Here is a 15,741-nt window from a genome sequence, read left to right as displayed (position 1 = left end):
AGTACTAATTCTCAGGATGGCCAGCAAGAGGTGCCACAGCGGTGAGACCAAGACTTAGCAGCAAGGAAGGCTCTCTCTGTCTTGAACAAGCACTTAGAAGGATTCTCCTGACAAGTCTTTTCTTTTTCTGAAAAAAGATACAAAAAGGGAGCCAACAAACACACTAGGTTCAGCAAGGAAGAACTGGCAGGCCAAGCCAGGCTCTCCTGGTTAGTAGGAAAGCTCTTCAGCCAGCTCTTCCCAAAGATCACTATCTAGAGACCTTTTAACAGCCACTGCAGATGTTGACCACAAAACAGGCAAAGAGATGCCAAAATAGAGTTCTCCACTGCCTGCAGCCAACACGCTACCAGGAGTTCTGAGCACAGAGAGACCCCTGCTGGGGGGAAGAGGCCTTGTTAGAGACTCTTCTGACACCAGCCATTCTCAAATAGTGTTTAGTGCTCTGTGTTGTGACTTCAGCATCCACAGATGCCAGTTCAGTTGGGGGACATTTTTCCTGTCTCCACATTTGTCTAGTGCCTCCTTTCAACACTTGTCACCAAAAAGACCTGTTTCTTTTGCAAGCAATGTACAGCTAAGCAAAGGCAGTCTTCTCCATTTCCGCAAAAGGTCACCAAGCTGTGTGGAGAGGACACACATTCAGCCAGGCTGGATCCTGAATCTTCTCTTTATTCAACAGGTGTCCGAGAAAGACACAAATCTACACCTTGTAGAGGTCAAAAATAGGATTTTTTACACACAGTGCTGGTGGAGTGTCACCTTGGTTATTAGGCTCAGAGACATTGTTAATTAATTAATTACAATAGAATATATAGATTTTCCATGAGCACGGGAAAGTGACGGGGTAGGCAGTTCCACACCCCGGGATAGGTTTTGCAGCAAGACAAGATAAGCATATTAGCCTATAGTTAACAGATTACATAATGTCTCCACCCATGGTCTCAAGTTAGCAAGTTAACATTTCATTAATACTTTGATAAAATGTTGTTAGTATAAAATATCTATGCTGAATTCTGATTTGGGGTCCATAGGAATGGAGCAACTCTTTTGATTGTCCAAGAGGTACATTCCTAGGGGTTAAAGCAAAGAAACAGTGAAAGTATATGGCAATAAAGATTGTTTTCTGTGTGTCTAAAGGCAGGCATTGGTCCCTGGGAAGGGACGTTGAAGGATGACATATCTTATATTGACATGTGACAACTTTTCATAAACTCAAGGTTTGATCTGTGGGAAGAACGTCTCCCTACAGAAGAAACAAACACAACAGGAACAGGGATTCTTTGTTCAATCTGCAACTCTGAATAAGACACAATTCTTTAGTTCTTAGCTGCAACATCTGGCAATTTGCTGACCAGGCCTATCTTAGCAAGCAAGGCTTTCTGTTTACCCCAGCTTTTTCTTAGCTTATCACTGTTTGCTAGGCCTCTAATCCTTGACCATATTCTGGACTTTGAGTCTTGAAAAGAGCTGGCACAATCCATGCACCAGGTTGCTATATAAACAGCAAATAGATTTTTAATCCTTCACATGAAGTAATGGCAAAGCTCTTGGTTCAGGCCTGTAGCAGTGATGGAATAAACTGCAGGTTCACATCAAGTCTCTGGAGTCCATCCACAGATGGGATGAGTCATTCAGTCCTTTGTACAGAGTTTCAGTTTGTAGCAAAGTCCCTCCAGAGGTATGAAGCAGGACTGAAGACAAGATGGAGACGAGGCATCAGCCTTTTATAGTCTCTTGCCATGTTGTCTTTGCTTTCTTTGTCCCAAGGACACTCTATCCAGCATGTGGCATAGAAAAATCTTTGAGTTCTGTACACAGGCAGGTCCCTACATACCTTGCTGAGTCACAAGGTGTATCTGCCTTCTCTCAATGGGTCGATGGTATAGCTGATGATCCGTAGTGGGCCATCAAGCAGGCTAGGCAGAACTGACACTAACTTGTCTAGAGTGTTCCCCAGAAGTAGAGCACGAGTTTGAAATATGGACAGCATAGAACCAATATTCATATCATCGACTACAAAAATGATACACATCTAGAGATAGCATCATTATAATTAGCCAATCAGTACCTCTCCATAGACCCCTTACAAAACAACCTTTCTACAATATTGACTGCAAATATAGAACAGTGGTCACAACGGTGATCTATACAGTTACAGATTATGTCAATAATGTCACAGGAGGTGACATGGCATCAATGAGACTGATATTGGAATACTGCCTCCAGTTTTGGTGTCCTCGGTTGAAAAAGATGTTGTGAAATTGGAGCTGGGGCAGCAAAGAGCCACCAAATGTTTTGAGGGCTGGATAAAAATGCCTTCTAGTGAGCTATTAAAAGAGCTCAGTCTGTTTAGCTTATCAAAAGAAGATTGAAAGGTGACTTCATTGAAGTGTTGAAGTGCCTTAATGGAGAGAAAAGACTGGGTGTTAGAGGGCTTTTTAATTGAGCAGAGAAATGCATAAGAAGACCCAATGGCTGGAAGGTGAAAAGAGACAAATTCATATTACAACTAAGGCACAAATATTCAACAGTGAGGATGATTCACTACAGGAACAAGCTACCAAGGAAACCGGTGGATTCACCATGTCCTGATGTCATTTAATGAAGATTAGATGCCTTTCTGGAATGGCTTTGCCCCAAAAGTAGCTCTTGTGTCATACAGGAGGCCTGTGATATGCAGGGGGTCAGATTAGATGCTCTAATGGTCTCGTCTAGCCAGAAAGTCGACTAATTTCTGAAAAACTGAGTATAGCATTGTCTAGCCTGCTTACTTCCTAGAACGAACGCTCCTTGAGTGGAGTGATCCACAGGGAGTAGCTCAAACCTCCAAAGTGCCTGGCCAGGGATAGGACATTAACACAGCAAGGGAGGGGTGTGGCAGTGACATCACAAAGGCCTTTTGCAGGACCTCAGACTATTGGTCAAAGGAAATGGGGACGTAGTGACCTCACAGAGAGATGCTGACATCAGCCAGGCAGGACAGGGGCGAGGGGCCAGGGAAACCTCAGAGACTCCTGTGGCTTTGCTTCAGCAAGTCTCCTTCTCCAGGTCTCTCTTTGAGGACTGAGAGAGTATTTGGGTTCATGGACGTGAGCGCCAGGAGGAACCTCTTTCGAGTTTTCTCCTTCCCTTTTAGTGATTTTACTAGAAAACAGCTGTCCCTGTTTAGAAGGTAAGAGCGTCCTCGAGGTTTGAAACTTGTTCAGTCTGGTCCATCCGGTGAGAGTTGAATTCTAGGCATGGAAAACACGATCTTAAGGGGGCAGAATTTTATTCCACACCTGGGATTTTGTCCCTTAGAATCACTGGGGACATTAGGGTTTGTCCTTTTTGTTTCACCTTTTCCTCCCTCCCTCCCTCCCTCCCTCCTTTCTCTTCATCTCTTGCTTCTTTTGTCCTTTCTCCTGTTCCCCTCCCAACACCAGGGTGTGTGTGTGTATGTGTGTGTGTGTGTGTTGCGGGGCAGTGCTCTGCAGCTCCCACTGTGGGTGGTCCGTCCAAAACTGTGGGGCTGAACTAGTGCTCAGGCAGTGATCCCCAGCAGTGACATGAGCCATCCTTTGGGATCTCTGATGAGAACCTTCATACTCAGTCTCTACCCTGATTGGCTGAGCAAGAGGTTATTGACAGGAAGGAGACTCAGGTCCTTGTTGGTCTCTTTTAAGACCAAGGAAATAAGTCAGAACCAGTTCTATGTTTGACAAATTTTGCTGCTTCTCTGCATTATTGGTCTCTGAGCAGTTGATGATTCTCTCTAACATTGCAGTTCTCAAATACTTGCTGAATAATTCTGTCACTGTTGTTGGTCTGGAGCTCATCTGAGAGCACTTTAAGGTCATTCAATGTCTGACATTCAAGTTCCGATGGTTACTTTGAAAATCAGGGCTCTTGTGTCTTGTTCCCAACTCTGCCACTCGCTGGCTGGATGACCTATGGCAAGTCAATTCTCCTTTCTCAGCCTTAGCTTCTCCCTCTTTGAAGTAGAAATAATAATGATCCGCTACTACCTACCTCACGGTGTGTGGAGGATGGGGATCCATTGGAGAGTATCACTATAAGTAGTGCATAATATGAGGTGTCCTATCACTTTTACTCAGAGCAGATTATGACATAATAGAATAGCTGAAATAGTCTATTTGATTTGTATGTTTTTATTTTGAAATTGTTAAGAGCAGCAACGACTTAGCTCAGACTGAAGCTACTTATCTAATGTTTGAGATCCAAGTGTCTCCTCTTTGTGTGCGAGGAGACAATTTAACACACTGTGATAAACAGGAGATGCTTTTGTTTTGCAACAAAATATTTTTGCAAAGAACTTTTATCCCACTTGTTATGATATAGAGAAACAAACTGGTTTAGTCTTAATGGGATTTTCTGAAAGAAACAGTTTGAATGACATTTCCCGCCATCTTGATTCCTGGGCTCTATCCCTGCCTCTGGCGGGGGGGTTTGTTGTCCATTAGAACAGGAGTCGGAACTGGTGGCTTTTCTTTCTGGCTCTGCCACCGCTTTGCTTTGTAGGCCCTTGTGTAGGTCAATTCCCTTCTCTGGACCTCAGGCTCCTCTCATCTGTCCAATGGGAACAGAGACAGTTCTTGAACTCTGGGCAGTTGTGAGCTTGAGTGAGATAAGGGGCATTAAAGCCTTCTGTGAAGGAGAAAAGGGAACTTCTCAGTGAGTGGGGATCCTCTCTGTATGACCCCAATGGGGAAGGGAAGAGATGGTGTGGGGGAGAAGACGGGCAGAAGGGGTCAAATGGGGCTAAACCAGAAATGATGAGATTTTCTTCCTGTTAAAGTATCCTGGAGTCTCCTTGCTGAAAAGTCACATCTTTAGTTAGGTTTGAACCAGCAGCCTTTCAATTGCCAGGCAAAGGTGTGAACTGCAGAGACTGATAACTGCTTGCTTCCCAGCTTGTTCTCAGAAGTAGCTGCAGTGGTGCTACTGGTTCGTGCAGAAGGGACTAATGCTGGGGTTATAAGTTCAAGCCTTACTTTAAATACTGGTTTCTATTACCGCTGTAGCTTCACTGTCAGAGAAAATTGATCTATTAGCTGCCAGGAAAGGTGTCTGGGCACCATATCTCCCTGCGTCTTCCAGTGCACCCCTGGCTCGGTCACGGCTGTAGATTCTATATGCATTGAGTCTAGCTCTTTTCTAAACCTTCCTAGCACAGCTTGGTAGTGTCTCAGTCTCATAATCTGAAGGTTTTGCGTTCAAGCCTCTCAGAAGACAATGGTTTTTGCTCCCCGCTTCAAATTTTCTAAAGGAAATCAGAGAAAAGAAACTACAGGACAGTGTTTTCTAGGCACCCTCGCACCCATCTAACACACACACACAGAGACTCTTCTAAGGCATTAACTTTTCCTTCTCTATTGAGTTTGTATTCTCCATAGAGCAAAATATATCAAACATGCAAGTCTAAGCCTAATACAATAGGAAACTCAATACTGATAAAATCTCACCCTCAGAGATCTTCCAATAAGCTTCTTTTGCAGACTAGTCATATTTCTAGTCTGGGTCCAATCTTTTCACCTGGCTTAATCCTTGTTCCAGCTCAGGTGGTAGCTAGGGGATTTCTTATGACTGCAGCCACCTTTCTTCTGTTCTACCCACTTATAGAACTTTGGTACAAGGCAGGAATCTTTTGTCTGTTTCCTGGGGGAAAGCCCCAGGTTTAAGATGGATTCCTGTACCAGGTGACATGCTCACATGTCCTGTGAGACCCCAAGCCTTCATTCTTCCTGGCCTGACTCACAGATGGTACAGGACAGAGCCATCTACAGTCAATTGTCCTGGTTAATGGGAGCCATCAAGAGTCCAAACCACTATTAATGGCCCACACTTTGCATCATTACAACAGGACCTCAGAGTTATAGTTCATATTTCTAGTTTCAGATACAAGAATTATCGGTTCATACAAATACGATGAACACACACAGTAGATTATAAACTTTGTAATGCTACCTTACATGCATAAAGCATACTCCAGTTACATTATATTCACACTCATTAGCATATTTTAATAAAATCATATGGAGTGCAACGTCATAGCAGGGAAAGGGTTTTACTGCAGCACCTGGGAGCAGTTGAGTTTCATGTTCAGGCTGTGGTATGAGTTTCTCCAGGTTTCTCGTAAGCACACAGGGCCCTTAGCAGGTGCTTTCGATACAGGAATGGCTCAGACATGATAAAGTGATGGGAATTGCATTTTCCTTTTTAATTTTTGTATTTCCAATGACATTTCTGTTGTGATTTCGTTTTGTTTTGTATAACTGTGTTTTCTCCTGGATTTGCTATTTAACTAAAAAAGGAATAAGGCCTCAGGGCGCCGGATGGAGGAGTAGGCTGGGGCTAGGACTGCTAAAAGAGTGAAAGCATCAGGTTTTCTGTATTGTTTCCTGTCCTCATTTTCTGACTAGTTTGTGTTCTGCATGAAATTTGCTCAGTTGGTAAAACATCAGACTTTTAATCTGAGGGACCAGGGTTCAAGTCCCTGGTCAGGTAGAAGGACAATCCCTCAAGATTTTCAAAAAGCATCTCTTGAGGACTCTCTTTGACTTCAGTTTTTCCTTTTCAGAACTTGGCCTTTCCTAGGAAGGGCCCTTTACTGCTTGGGACTGAAGGTGCTACTTCCTCACCTGTCCACTGGCATTGCAGTCTGAGGAAGAAAAGCGTCTGGGCCTCCAACAAAGTGTTGTGTGCTGATTTTTTGAGCAAATGTAGGGCTGGCCAGAAAGGCATGTTCCCACTGGGTATTCCCTGACAGAAAAAATTGTCCCCTCAGAGTCTTTCATGCCAGAAGTTGCACATGCTTAGCTGATCTCATGGTGTAAGGGCTGGTGTTGTAAATTGTGAAATCAAAGTTCAAGCCCTAGTAGAATTTTGGGGTCTTTTAATTGCCAGCTAATTATCCTGGGATTTCCAAAACTTCATCTTGCTCTTTCCAATGACATGGTAGCCTGTCTCTTGCCTGCTAGCTGTTGTGACTCGCACAAGAGGGCATGTTTGATCTGGAAGCGAGGCCCTCCCTTAGACTCAGTCTGAATAAAGGTCAATGTACCACTGCATGAGACAGGGCAAGTTTATTTTGCTTTGTATAACTGTGTTTTCTCCTGGATCTGATATTAACTAAAAAAAGAAGAATGTCTCTGGGCACCGGATGGAGGAGCAAGATTGGCCTAGGGCTGCTAAAAAAGCAAGAATAGCAAATTTTCTGCCCTCTTTTTCTTGACTAGTTTCTCTTCTGCATCAAACTTGCCCCTTTTCCTGTGAGCCTGGCTAGCTCAGTTGGTAGAGCATCCAGAGTTCAAGTCCCTGGTCAGGTGTGAAAAGGGCAGATTTCCCTGTATGGTACTCCTCCAACAACTGAAAAAGGCATCTTTTCAGGGTGTTATTTCACAACAGTCTTTCTCCTCCAGGACTTAGTCTTTCCTAGAAAGGGCCATGTATTGCCTAGGACGGAAGGGCAACTTCCTCACATGCCCACTGGCCTCTCAGTCTGGATTAAGAAAGGCCTCTAGGAGTGCAGCAAACTGTTACATGTCAACTTGGTGAGCAAATGCAGGGCTGCACCTGCAGGGTGATCCAAACCAGAACTCAGCAGAGATCTGGGGGTTCCCTATTGGTCCCATGGTGTAAGAGCAGCCCTCAGGACTTTGAATCCTGCAATATGAGTTGAAGTCTCAGTGGGATCTGAGGACAATTCCTGTGTGACCTAATCCTGCTGGGTCTTCCAAGGCTCTGTCTTGGTCTCTCAAATGATATGAAAGCCTGTCTTTTGCCTGCTAGCTGTTGTGACTTGAGCACAAGAGGGGATGTTTGATCCAGAAGGCTGGCCGTACTTGGAGTCCTGTACGTAGGGATGGGAGCTCCATTTCCTCTGAGTCCTGAAGCTGGGCTGCAGCCTGGCCTAGGAGGCAGCCCTATTGGTTGACCAACTGGCCCAAAGTCACTTGGGCGGTGTTGGTGTTCCCCAGGAATGCTGAAGGGCCTAAGGGAGGGAGGCTCAATACTCCCCCCATCAGTCAGGGTGGAAGAGGAGGGCTGCAAGAGTGGGCAGGTTGATGAGCTGGGCCTTCTAGCATTTAGTTGGGTACATGGTGAGGAACGCAAACTGGGAGAAGCAGTTGCTGGCCTGTGAGGAATGGCTCAGCCGGTGAAGTAAGTGGACCTTGTAATTACCTACAAAGCTGTGATGCTCAAGACCTATCTTTTGGCTACAGAGAATTTCCTCAGCCATGTATTTCCCCCTGCTCCACGAGTGCTGCTGAGGCTGAACATGACCTTCCACTTCTTGTGGGGCAATAGGATGTCCCTACCTAGACAGGAGATGTGTGGCTTTTCTGCCATATTAGAAGAGAGGTTGGGCCTGGTGGGCTTTGAAGTCTTTTATGGCTTTACTTTTTTGTTTTTACATTTTCAGTGGGTGGCTCCCAAGCAAGAGTTGACTCACCTGAACTTTCTTTCTTCTCCTGCTCTTTCTCAGCAAAGGGAAGAAAAAGAAGCTCTCCTTCAAGCTGAAGTCACAAGGGAGATGTAAGGACGACATCCTGAGTGCCAGCTCGTCCTTTGCTCTACCAGCTGACCTATCGAAGGGCTGCCATCACTCTCTCCAGGTTCGCCCATCGGTGTGTTCAGAATGGAGAGGGGTAACTAGTGGTGTTCCCCAATGGTGAGTCCTAGGACCAATCCTATTCAACTTAGTCCTAAATGATCTGGAGAAAGGGGTAAATAGTGAGGTGGCAAAGTTTGCAGATGATACTAAACTGCTCAAGATAGTTAAGACCAACGCAGACTGTGAAAGAATTTCAAAGAGACCTCACAAAACTAAGTGATTGGGCAAAAAAATGGCAAATGAGATGTAATGTGGATAAATGTAAAGTAATGCACATTGGGAAAAATAACCCCAACTATACATACAATATGATGGGGGCTAATTTAGTTACAGTTAATCAGGAAAGATATCTTGGAGTCATCATGGATAGTTCTCTGAAAATGACCATGCAGTGTTCAGCAGCAGTCAAAAAAGCAAACAAGATGTTAGGAATAATTTAATAAGGGATAGAGAATAAGACAGAGAATAGTATCAGAGGGTAGCCATGTTAGTCTGGATCTGTAAAAGCAGCAAAGAATCCTGTGGCACCTTATAGACTAACAGACGTTTTGGAGCATAAGCTTTCGTGGGTATTCACCCATGAAAGCTCATGCTCCAAAACGTCTGTTAGTCTATAAGGTGCCACAGGATTCTTTGCTGCTAAGACAGAGAATATATTATTGCCCTTATATAAATCCATGGTACACCCACATCTTGAATACTGCGCATAGATCTGGTCTCTTCATTTCAAAAAAGATATACTGGCACTAGAAAAGGTTCAGAAAAGGGCAACTAAAATGATTAGGGTTTGGAATGGGTCCCATATGAGGAGAGATTAAAGAGACTAGGACTTTTCATTTTGGAAAAGAGGAGACTAAGGGGGAATATGATAAAGGTATATAAAATCATGAACGATGAGGAGAAAGTGAATAAGGAAAAATTATTTACTTGTTCCCATAATATAAGAACTAGGGGCCACCAAATGAAATTAATGTACAACAGGTTTTAAACAAATAAAAGGAAGTTCTTCTTCACATAGTGCACAGTCAACATGTTGAACTCCTTGCCTGAGGAGGTTGTGAAGGCTAGGACTATAAGAGGGTTTAAAAGAGAACTAGATAAATTAATGGAAGTTAAGTCCATGAATGGCTATTAGCCAGGATGGGTAAGAAATGGTGTCCCTAGCCTCTATTTGTCAGAGGATGGAGATGGATGGCAGGAGAGAGATCACTTGATCATTGCCTGTTAGGTTCACGCTCTCTGGGGCACCTGGCATTGGCCACTGTTGGCAGCCAGGACACTGGGCTGGATGGACCTTTGGTCTGACCCAGTATGGCCATTCTTATACTCTTATGAAGGGAGGGGCAAAATCCTCTGACAGAGTTTCTGTAGTGTAGTGGTTATCACGTTTGCCTAATAAGCAAAAGGTCCCTGGTTCAAAACCAGGCAGAAACAAAATTGCTTACTTTTCCCAGCTTCCCTGGCTGTCTAGCAAAGTTCCTACTGCTGCCACTGGCATGTGCCTGTGATAAACCCAACCCCTGCAAGACAGAGGCTGGGGAAATGAGCTGAGAAAGAGCCTTGGTATCAGCAGGGGAAAGCTAGAGCATCTGGGCCAGTCACCTTTTGGAGCCTTGTGGCTTGGTCTCCTCTGCCCTGGGAGGTTGGCTGGTGGAGGCCGGCTCTTCCTGCTGGCCTCCTTTGTGTGACTTGCCAAAGGAGGAAGTGAGGCAAGAATGGGGCAAAAGAGGAAAGTCGAGCTGAGTAAGGCAGGGCAGAAGCTAAGCCCCTCAGTGTGGCTAAGTGGGGTTAGTAGAGCACCACCATGCATTCTGCAAAGTCTGGGGAGGTGCGGTTGGCTGCTGGGAGGTAGGATCCTGTGCTTGCCTCTTGGCTTCCCAAGGATGGATACTTGCAACCCAGGAGAGGAAGGATGGTTCTGGGTGAAAGGAAGACAAGCAAAGCTCTGGGAGGAAATTTGGGTGTGGGATGCGGGCTTTCTGCTCGGGGGTTGAGGTGCAGGAGGGGTGATGTTTACCCCAGGCACTGCAACTCCCAAAGTGACCAGTACACACAACCCTGTGACAGCAGCTCCCAGGTCAGCGGGGACAGTGAGTCTCCATGTGCCGCTGCCTGCAGCCGTGGCCCCCAGAGCTCCCATTGGCTGCAGTTCCTGGCCAATGGGAGCTGTGGAGTTGGTTCTCAGGGCAGAGGCAGTACATGGAGACACTCCCCCCACCCCAGGGGATGCTGGGACATGCCAGACACTTCTGGGAGCAGCATGGAGGGACAGAGGCAGAGCGGGCATGGAGCCACCTTAGTGCTGCTGGCACATCTCTGCACACCCATTGGTGGTGGGGGCAGCAGAGGGTCTCCATGTGCTGCCTGGAGTAGGGGCAGAGCACAGAGCTGCCTCCCCTCCCGGGTCTATTACAGGAGTGGGTGAGTGGGCTCTTTTGGCCCGCAAGGGGCAGCAAGTCAGACTAGATGATCACACTGATCCCTTCTAACCTTAAATGCTCTGAGTCTAAAAGGGAGAGGGAAGTAAGGGGAAAAAATCCCAAACATTGTAATACCAGGGTGACTCCACCTGCTCACAGTATAGTCCTGCCCCTTTCTTCCTGCCCTGAGTGTTTAATGACCTGCAGGACATTGATTCTCTCATGCCATTGATAAACTGATACAATGTGATGGAAATTAAACTAGTTTCCAGTTGAGAAAACAGCACCTCAGTACAGTGGCTGGGAATTGAACCCAGGTCAACTGCTCGGAAGGTAGTTATGCTCACCACTATACCACCAACACATCTGGTGCAATTACTACTTATGCTTGTCCAGTGAGGCTAGGCCAGAATTGAGGAATTTCCCTGCCTGTTAAAATGTACTGGATTCTCTTCACAAAAAAGCCAAGCACCTCTATCTTCACCTGGGTTTGAAGCATCAGCCTTTCAATTAGCCACCAATGTTGTTAATCACAGACACAGGTAACTGCCTACTTCCCAAGCTTGTCTATGAAGCACCTATAGGGATACACCTGGCTAGTGAGGGAGGCGCACTGCTGGGGTTATGAGCTCAGGCCTCACCCAAAGCACCAGTTTTCATTAGCCACGGAGCTTCCCCTATTGCTTTTTCTCATTCACATGGAAAGTGCCATAGGAGGGAGATGAGAGTAAATTCTAAACTCTGAAATGCAGCGGTGGCCCAGAGATCGGGATGAGGGGTTTGAAGAGAAAAAGCTCTAAGAGTATAAAACCAGACAGTGTCCAGGGGCAGGTACGGTACAACGCCTCAATAGGAAGCCATGGGGGGTGGGGGTTCACTCCCTCTGTTCGATGTCCTGAGAGGTATTTGAAGATGAAGATAACGCCATGGCTAACAGGTGACTGGCACGTCCTGGGTTCAAGAAAGGAAGGGACTTGGGTTAACAGTCTGAAGATTTGCGTTTCCGTCACTGTGTGACCCCCCTTCACCTCGGGGCAGGTTTGTACGTTTCTGGGTGGAATGCACAGACTCCTGTAGAGCAGGGGCAGCTGTTCCCATGGCAGAGAGCCTGGCACTTAGGAGACTTTCTACACTTGCTGTTTTGAAGCAATTCAATAAAATAACAGTGGAGCTACAATGCCCGGTCCAATATTTCAGCCCCCTGCTGCAAAAACACTATTTTAGGATCTACAGAGGAGGCTTCCAGCGCTAGGACACCTGACCAGAGAGCTCAGTGGGGGTATAACAGCTGCTGAGGGTCCTGGGCTAAATCCACTTGCAGGTGGAAGCGTTTTGATTTATTTGATTGATAATGAGCATCAGCTACCAGGGGAGAAGCCCTGCGAGCCGCTGCCACTGGGAAAGGGCAGGGGGAGGGGGAGCAAGAGGAGAAAGGCAGAGACATTGGAGACGAGGAATTGGGGGGAGAAGAAAGAGAGAACAGAGAGACAGTAAATGATTGAAGCAGAACAGGTGTCCCAGCTCGATCTTGCTCATCACAGGAGTTCAGAGAGACAGGCAGTTGCAGGTTTTCAATGTCAAGTCTGAACTTTGAATCTAACAATTTGAGTTCAAATATCAAGGGGATCTCCACAGACCTGATCTCTTCCCCCCTCTGCTTTTAGTATTAATTTTTATTTTGACGTGTTTTGCTTAACCGTGATCTTCTCTTTCCCCACCTGTACTGCAATTTGGGGATTATTTTTATTTTGCCTCCCTTTTGTTCATGTCATTATAATTGTAACTGCAAAGGAATCTGCAGGAGCAAAAACTGACTCAAAACTTTATTTCCCCATCATGCAGAAACATCATACAAACAGCTCACGCAGCTGGAATCATAACACAGGAGGCCAGGGGATGGGAGATGCAGGTTTCCAAATGTTCTGTCTTTCTCAGATGACACATTTCAGCCCCTTGTGTGCCTCCATCCTGTATGACCTGCTGGGTTTGAGACATTTATTGTCTCATTTTATTGATAACGTGATTGCAATACAATGTGACTGAAATTAAACCACTTCCAGAAGAGGAAAAGCCATTATTGCATTGGCTTGGAATCAAACCCCAATCAACTGCTTGGAAGGCACCTATGCTCATCACTATACCACCAATGCATCTGGCAGAAGTAGCTTTCCTACAGGCTCTGTGTGCTGGCAAAGAAGGTGACACCTGACCACAGAGATAGTGAGCAGGGTGGATGGGCTGAAAGCTGCCTGACAGCTGGGAGCAGAGTTCGGATCCCAGAGTGACTTAAAGGGGGCAAAGGTGAAAACAGAGCTCATTGGGAGCTGGCCCCACCCCAGGAAAGGGGATCTGAAACTCAACTTCACTCACAGAAAAATCTTCCCTGAGAAGGAAGGGGACAGCTTGTTTTAAGGACAAGGTTTGTGTTTGTTCCTGCTACATACGGAGGGGCTGGGTAGTGCTGATTCCAGCCCCCAACTCTGGGAGGATAAGGAACAGATTCAGGCTGCCAGTCATCTGCAGGAGGGAGATGATATTTTGACAGTGACAGATGCCTCATCCTAAAGGTCTTTGTCTGCCCCCTTTTAGTGACTGTTTGGTATAGGAATGCAGCCACCACTCTTGGGTCTCTCCTGGGGAAATAATGTTTCTGTGCAAAACACCAAAGCTTTTAACAGAAAGGAAGAAAAGGAGATGGCAACACAATGGGACTAGCACATAAGGAATGAAACACAAGATGCTTCTCCCATGTGCATTGACTTTTAACCTTGGTTGCAATGGTGTTGTATCTGTGTTGGTCCTAGGAGTCCTCTGGGGTGCCTGACATTGGTCATTTTCAGAAGACTGGACAGTGGGCTAGATGAACTGGTCTGACTCAGTGTGACTGTTCTTATGTTCTAACTGCTGTTTAGGAAAGAGACGACCTTTCAGGCTACACAGAACTGGAGCAGGGTGCTGGGTTAGCTCCAAAGCTTGTCTCTTTCACCAACAGAGGTTGGTCCTCGACAAGCGCTTACCCTCACCCACCTTGTCTCTCTTGGACTCTGAAAAGTGTTTTCTCTCCACTCCCTTTGCAGAGAAGTTAAGTTTCCCTTTGAAGTAATTGTATTGACCGTGACACTAGAGTTGAAGATTTAATATTATAAATAAATGAGTCTAAATCTGAGGTTCTGGTTTTCACATTGGTTTTTCTAACTCAGTTCCCAATTCTCTTCTAGAAAGGCCTCCGGGATGTCTGCCCAGCCCAACAAAAGTGGCTAGGAGAGAGTCCACAATCCTGCTCTTTCAGGTAGTAGAAGGCTGCTATCAAATCCCCCCTCACTCAGTCAGTCCCCAGCCTGTGGCAGTGCATAGGATTCTTCCATCCTAAGTGCAGGACTCTGCACTTCTCCTTGTTGAACTTCCTCAGATTTCTTTTGGCCCAATCCTCCAATTGGCCTAGGTCACTCTGGACCCAAACCCTGTCCTCCAGCGCTTGGATTCTTTACATGCTTTCACAGAGCGAAGTGCACATGTTCCATGATTTCATAGGGCAGAGTTTTGTGCTATTGGGAGCTTTCCCTGTGCGAATTTGACAGGTGGATCAACATAGAGACAAACTGTGACCTTTCTCAGGGTACTGAGGACTGTGAATCTCCTTGTTGCCACCTGCCACAAGGAAGAGGGAGTTTTGCATTTGGCAGCTGGATGTTAGTGACCAAACTCACCAGCCTGCTGGAACTCAAGGACCCTCCTCTGAGTTACAGCAGCCACCCTAACCCCTGAGTTCCTTCAGTGTGTCCACCAGATATTTGGTGAAATCCCAGATCCTCTCTTACTGAAGTATCCCAAGATACAGTAGCAAGGGTCCACAGTAAAACTAGTATTTCACGCAGCACTTGAGTACAGTTATTGAACAAGCAAAAAAATTATTTAACGGATAGAGATTTAAACAAACAAATGTGAGTGATGGATACCACCTGTTATCAACTAAACAAAGGCAGAAAATGATAGAAGAGAAAGGCCAGCACAAAAAACAGAGAGAGGAACAACAAGATACTAAAAGGACAATGGTTGGAACTCTCCATTTCTCTCAGTCTTTGGACTGATGGGTACTAGAGCTGTAGCAACAGTTGAGGAACCAGGGTAAATTAAATCAAATTAACTTTTCAAGATTAGCCATCATTTTCTATATGACTAACAAAAACAAGACAACTTTCAGTTTTCCAAAATAATTCAGATTATCACACAGTCTCTTACTCTTTAACCAATAACTTCACCTATAATTTCATTTTAATTGGTAACAAAAACATATTCAAAGATCACAAATTGTTGTCATATGTTACTTTTCTTTTAATCCCCATTGCCAACAACTGAATGCTGGTTCTTATTGTGGTTTGTCCCAACGTAGGACCCAACCACTTCTGTGAGATCATATATCTCAGGATCTTCTGCCAAACGTGTTGTTAGAAGGGGTCTTCTATGTCGGAATCTTTGCATCATGGAGAAAAATACCTCTCTTTTCACACTTTCTAATCTTTCAAAGTAGGAGGAGGTAAAGAAGTAATGTAAATGCATAAAGCACAAGAGAAACCTCTCTGGTCTACACTAAAAACATTTATCGGGATAACTATATTGCTGAGGGGTGTGAAAAATCCACACACCTGAGCAACGTAGTTACACAGCCCTAACCCCCTGTGTAGATAGTGCTACATGAGCAGG

The 15,741-nt window shown here is 45.4% G+C and overlaps 1 protein-coding gene and 1 non-coding gene across 2 annotated transcripts in view; one reads left to right on the top strand and one right to left on the bottom strand.

The window, feature by feature from the left end:
- LOC127039734 (zinc finger protein 772-like) overlaps nt 1-15,741 on the bottom strand; it is a 464,874-nt gene that overhangs the window by 436,944 nt on the left and 12,189 nt on the right. The gene's annotated exons all lie outside the window — the stretch shown is intronic.
- On the top strand, nt 9,982-10,054 carry TRNAI-AAU (transfer RNA isoleucine (anticodon AAU)). Its single transcript has one exon. It is a non-coding gene; the product is annotated as a tRNA-Ile (tRNA).

Source organism: Gopherus flavomarginatus, chromosome 23 (assembly GCF_025201925.1).
Source record: "Gopherus flavomarginatus isolate rGopFla2 chromosome 23, rGopFla2.mat.asm, whole genome shotgun sequence".
Classification (NCBI taxonomy): Eukaryota; Metazoa; Chordata; order Testudines; family Testudinidae; genus Gopherus; species Gopherus flavomarginatus.
This window is presented reverse-complemented; position numbering and strand designations above follow the sequence as displayed.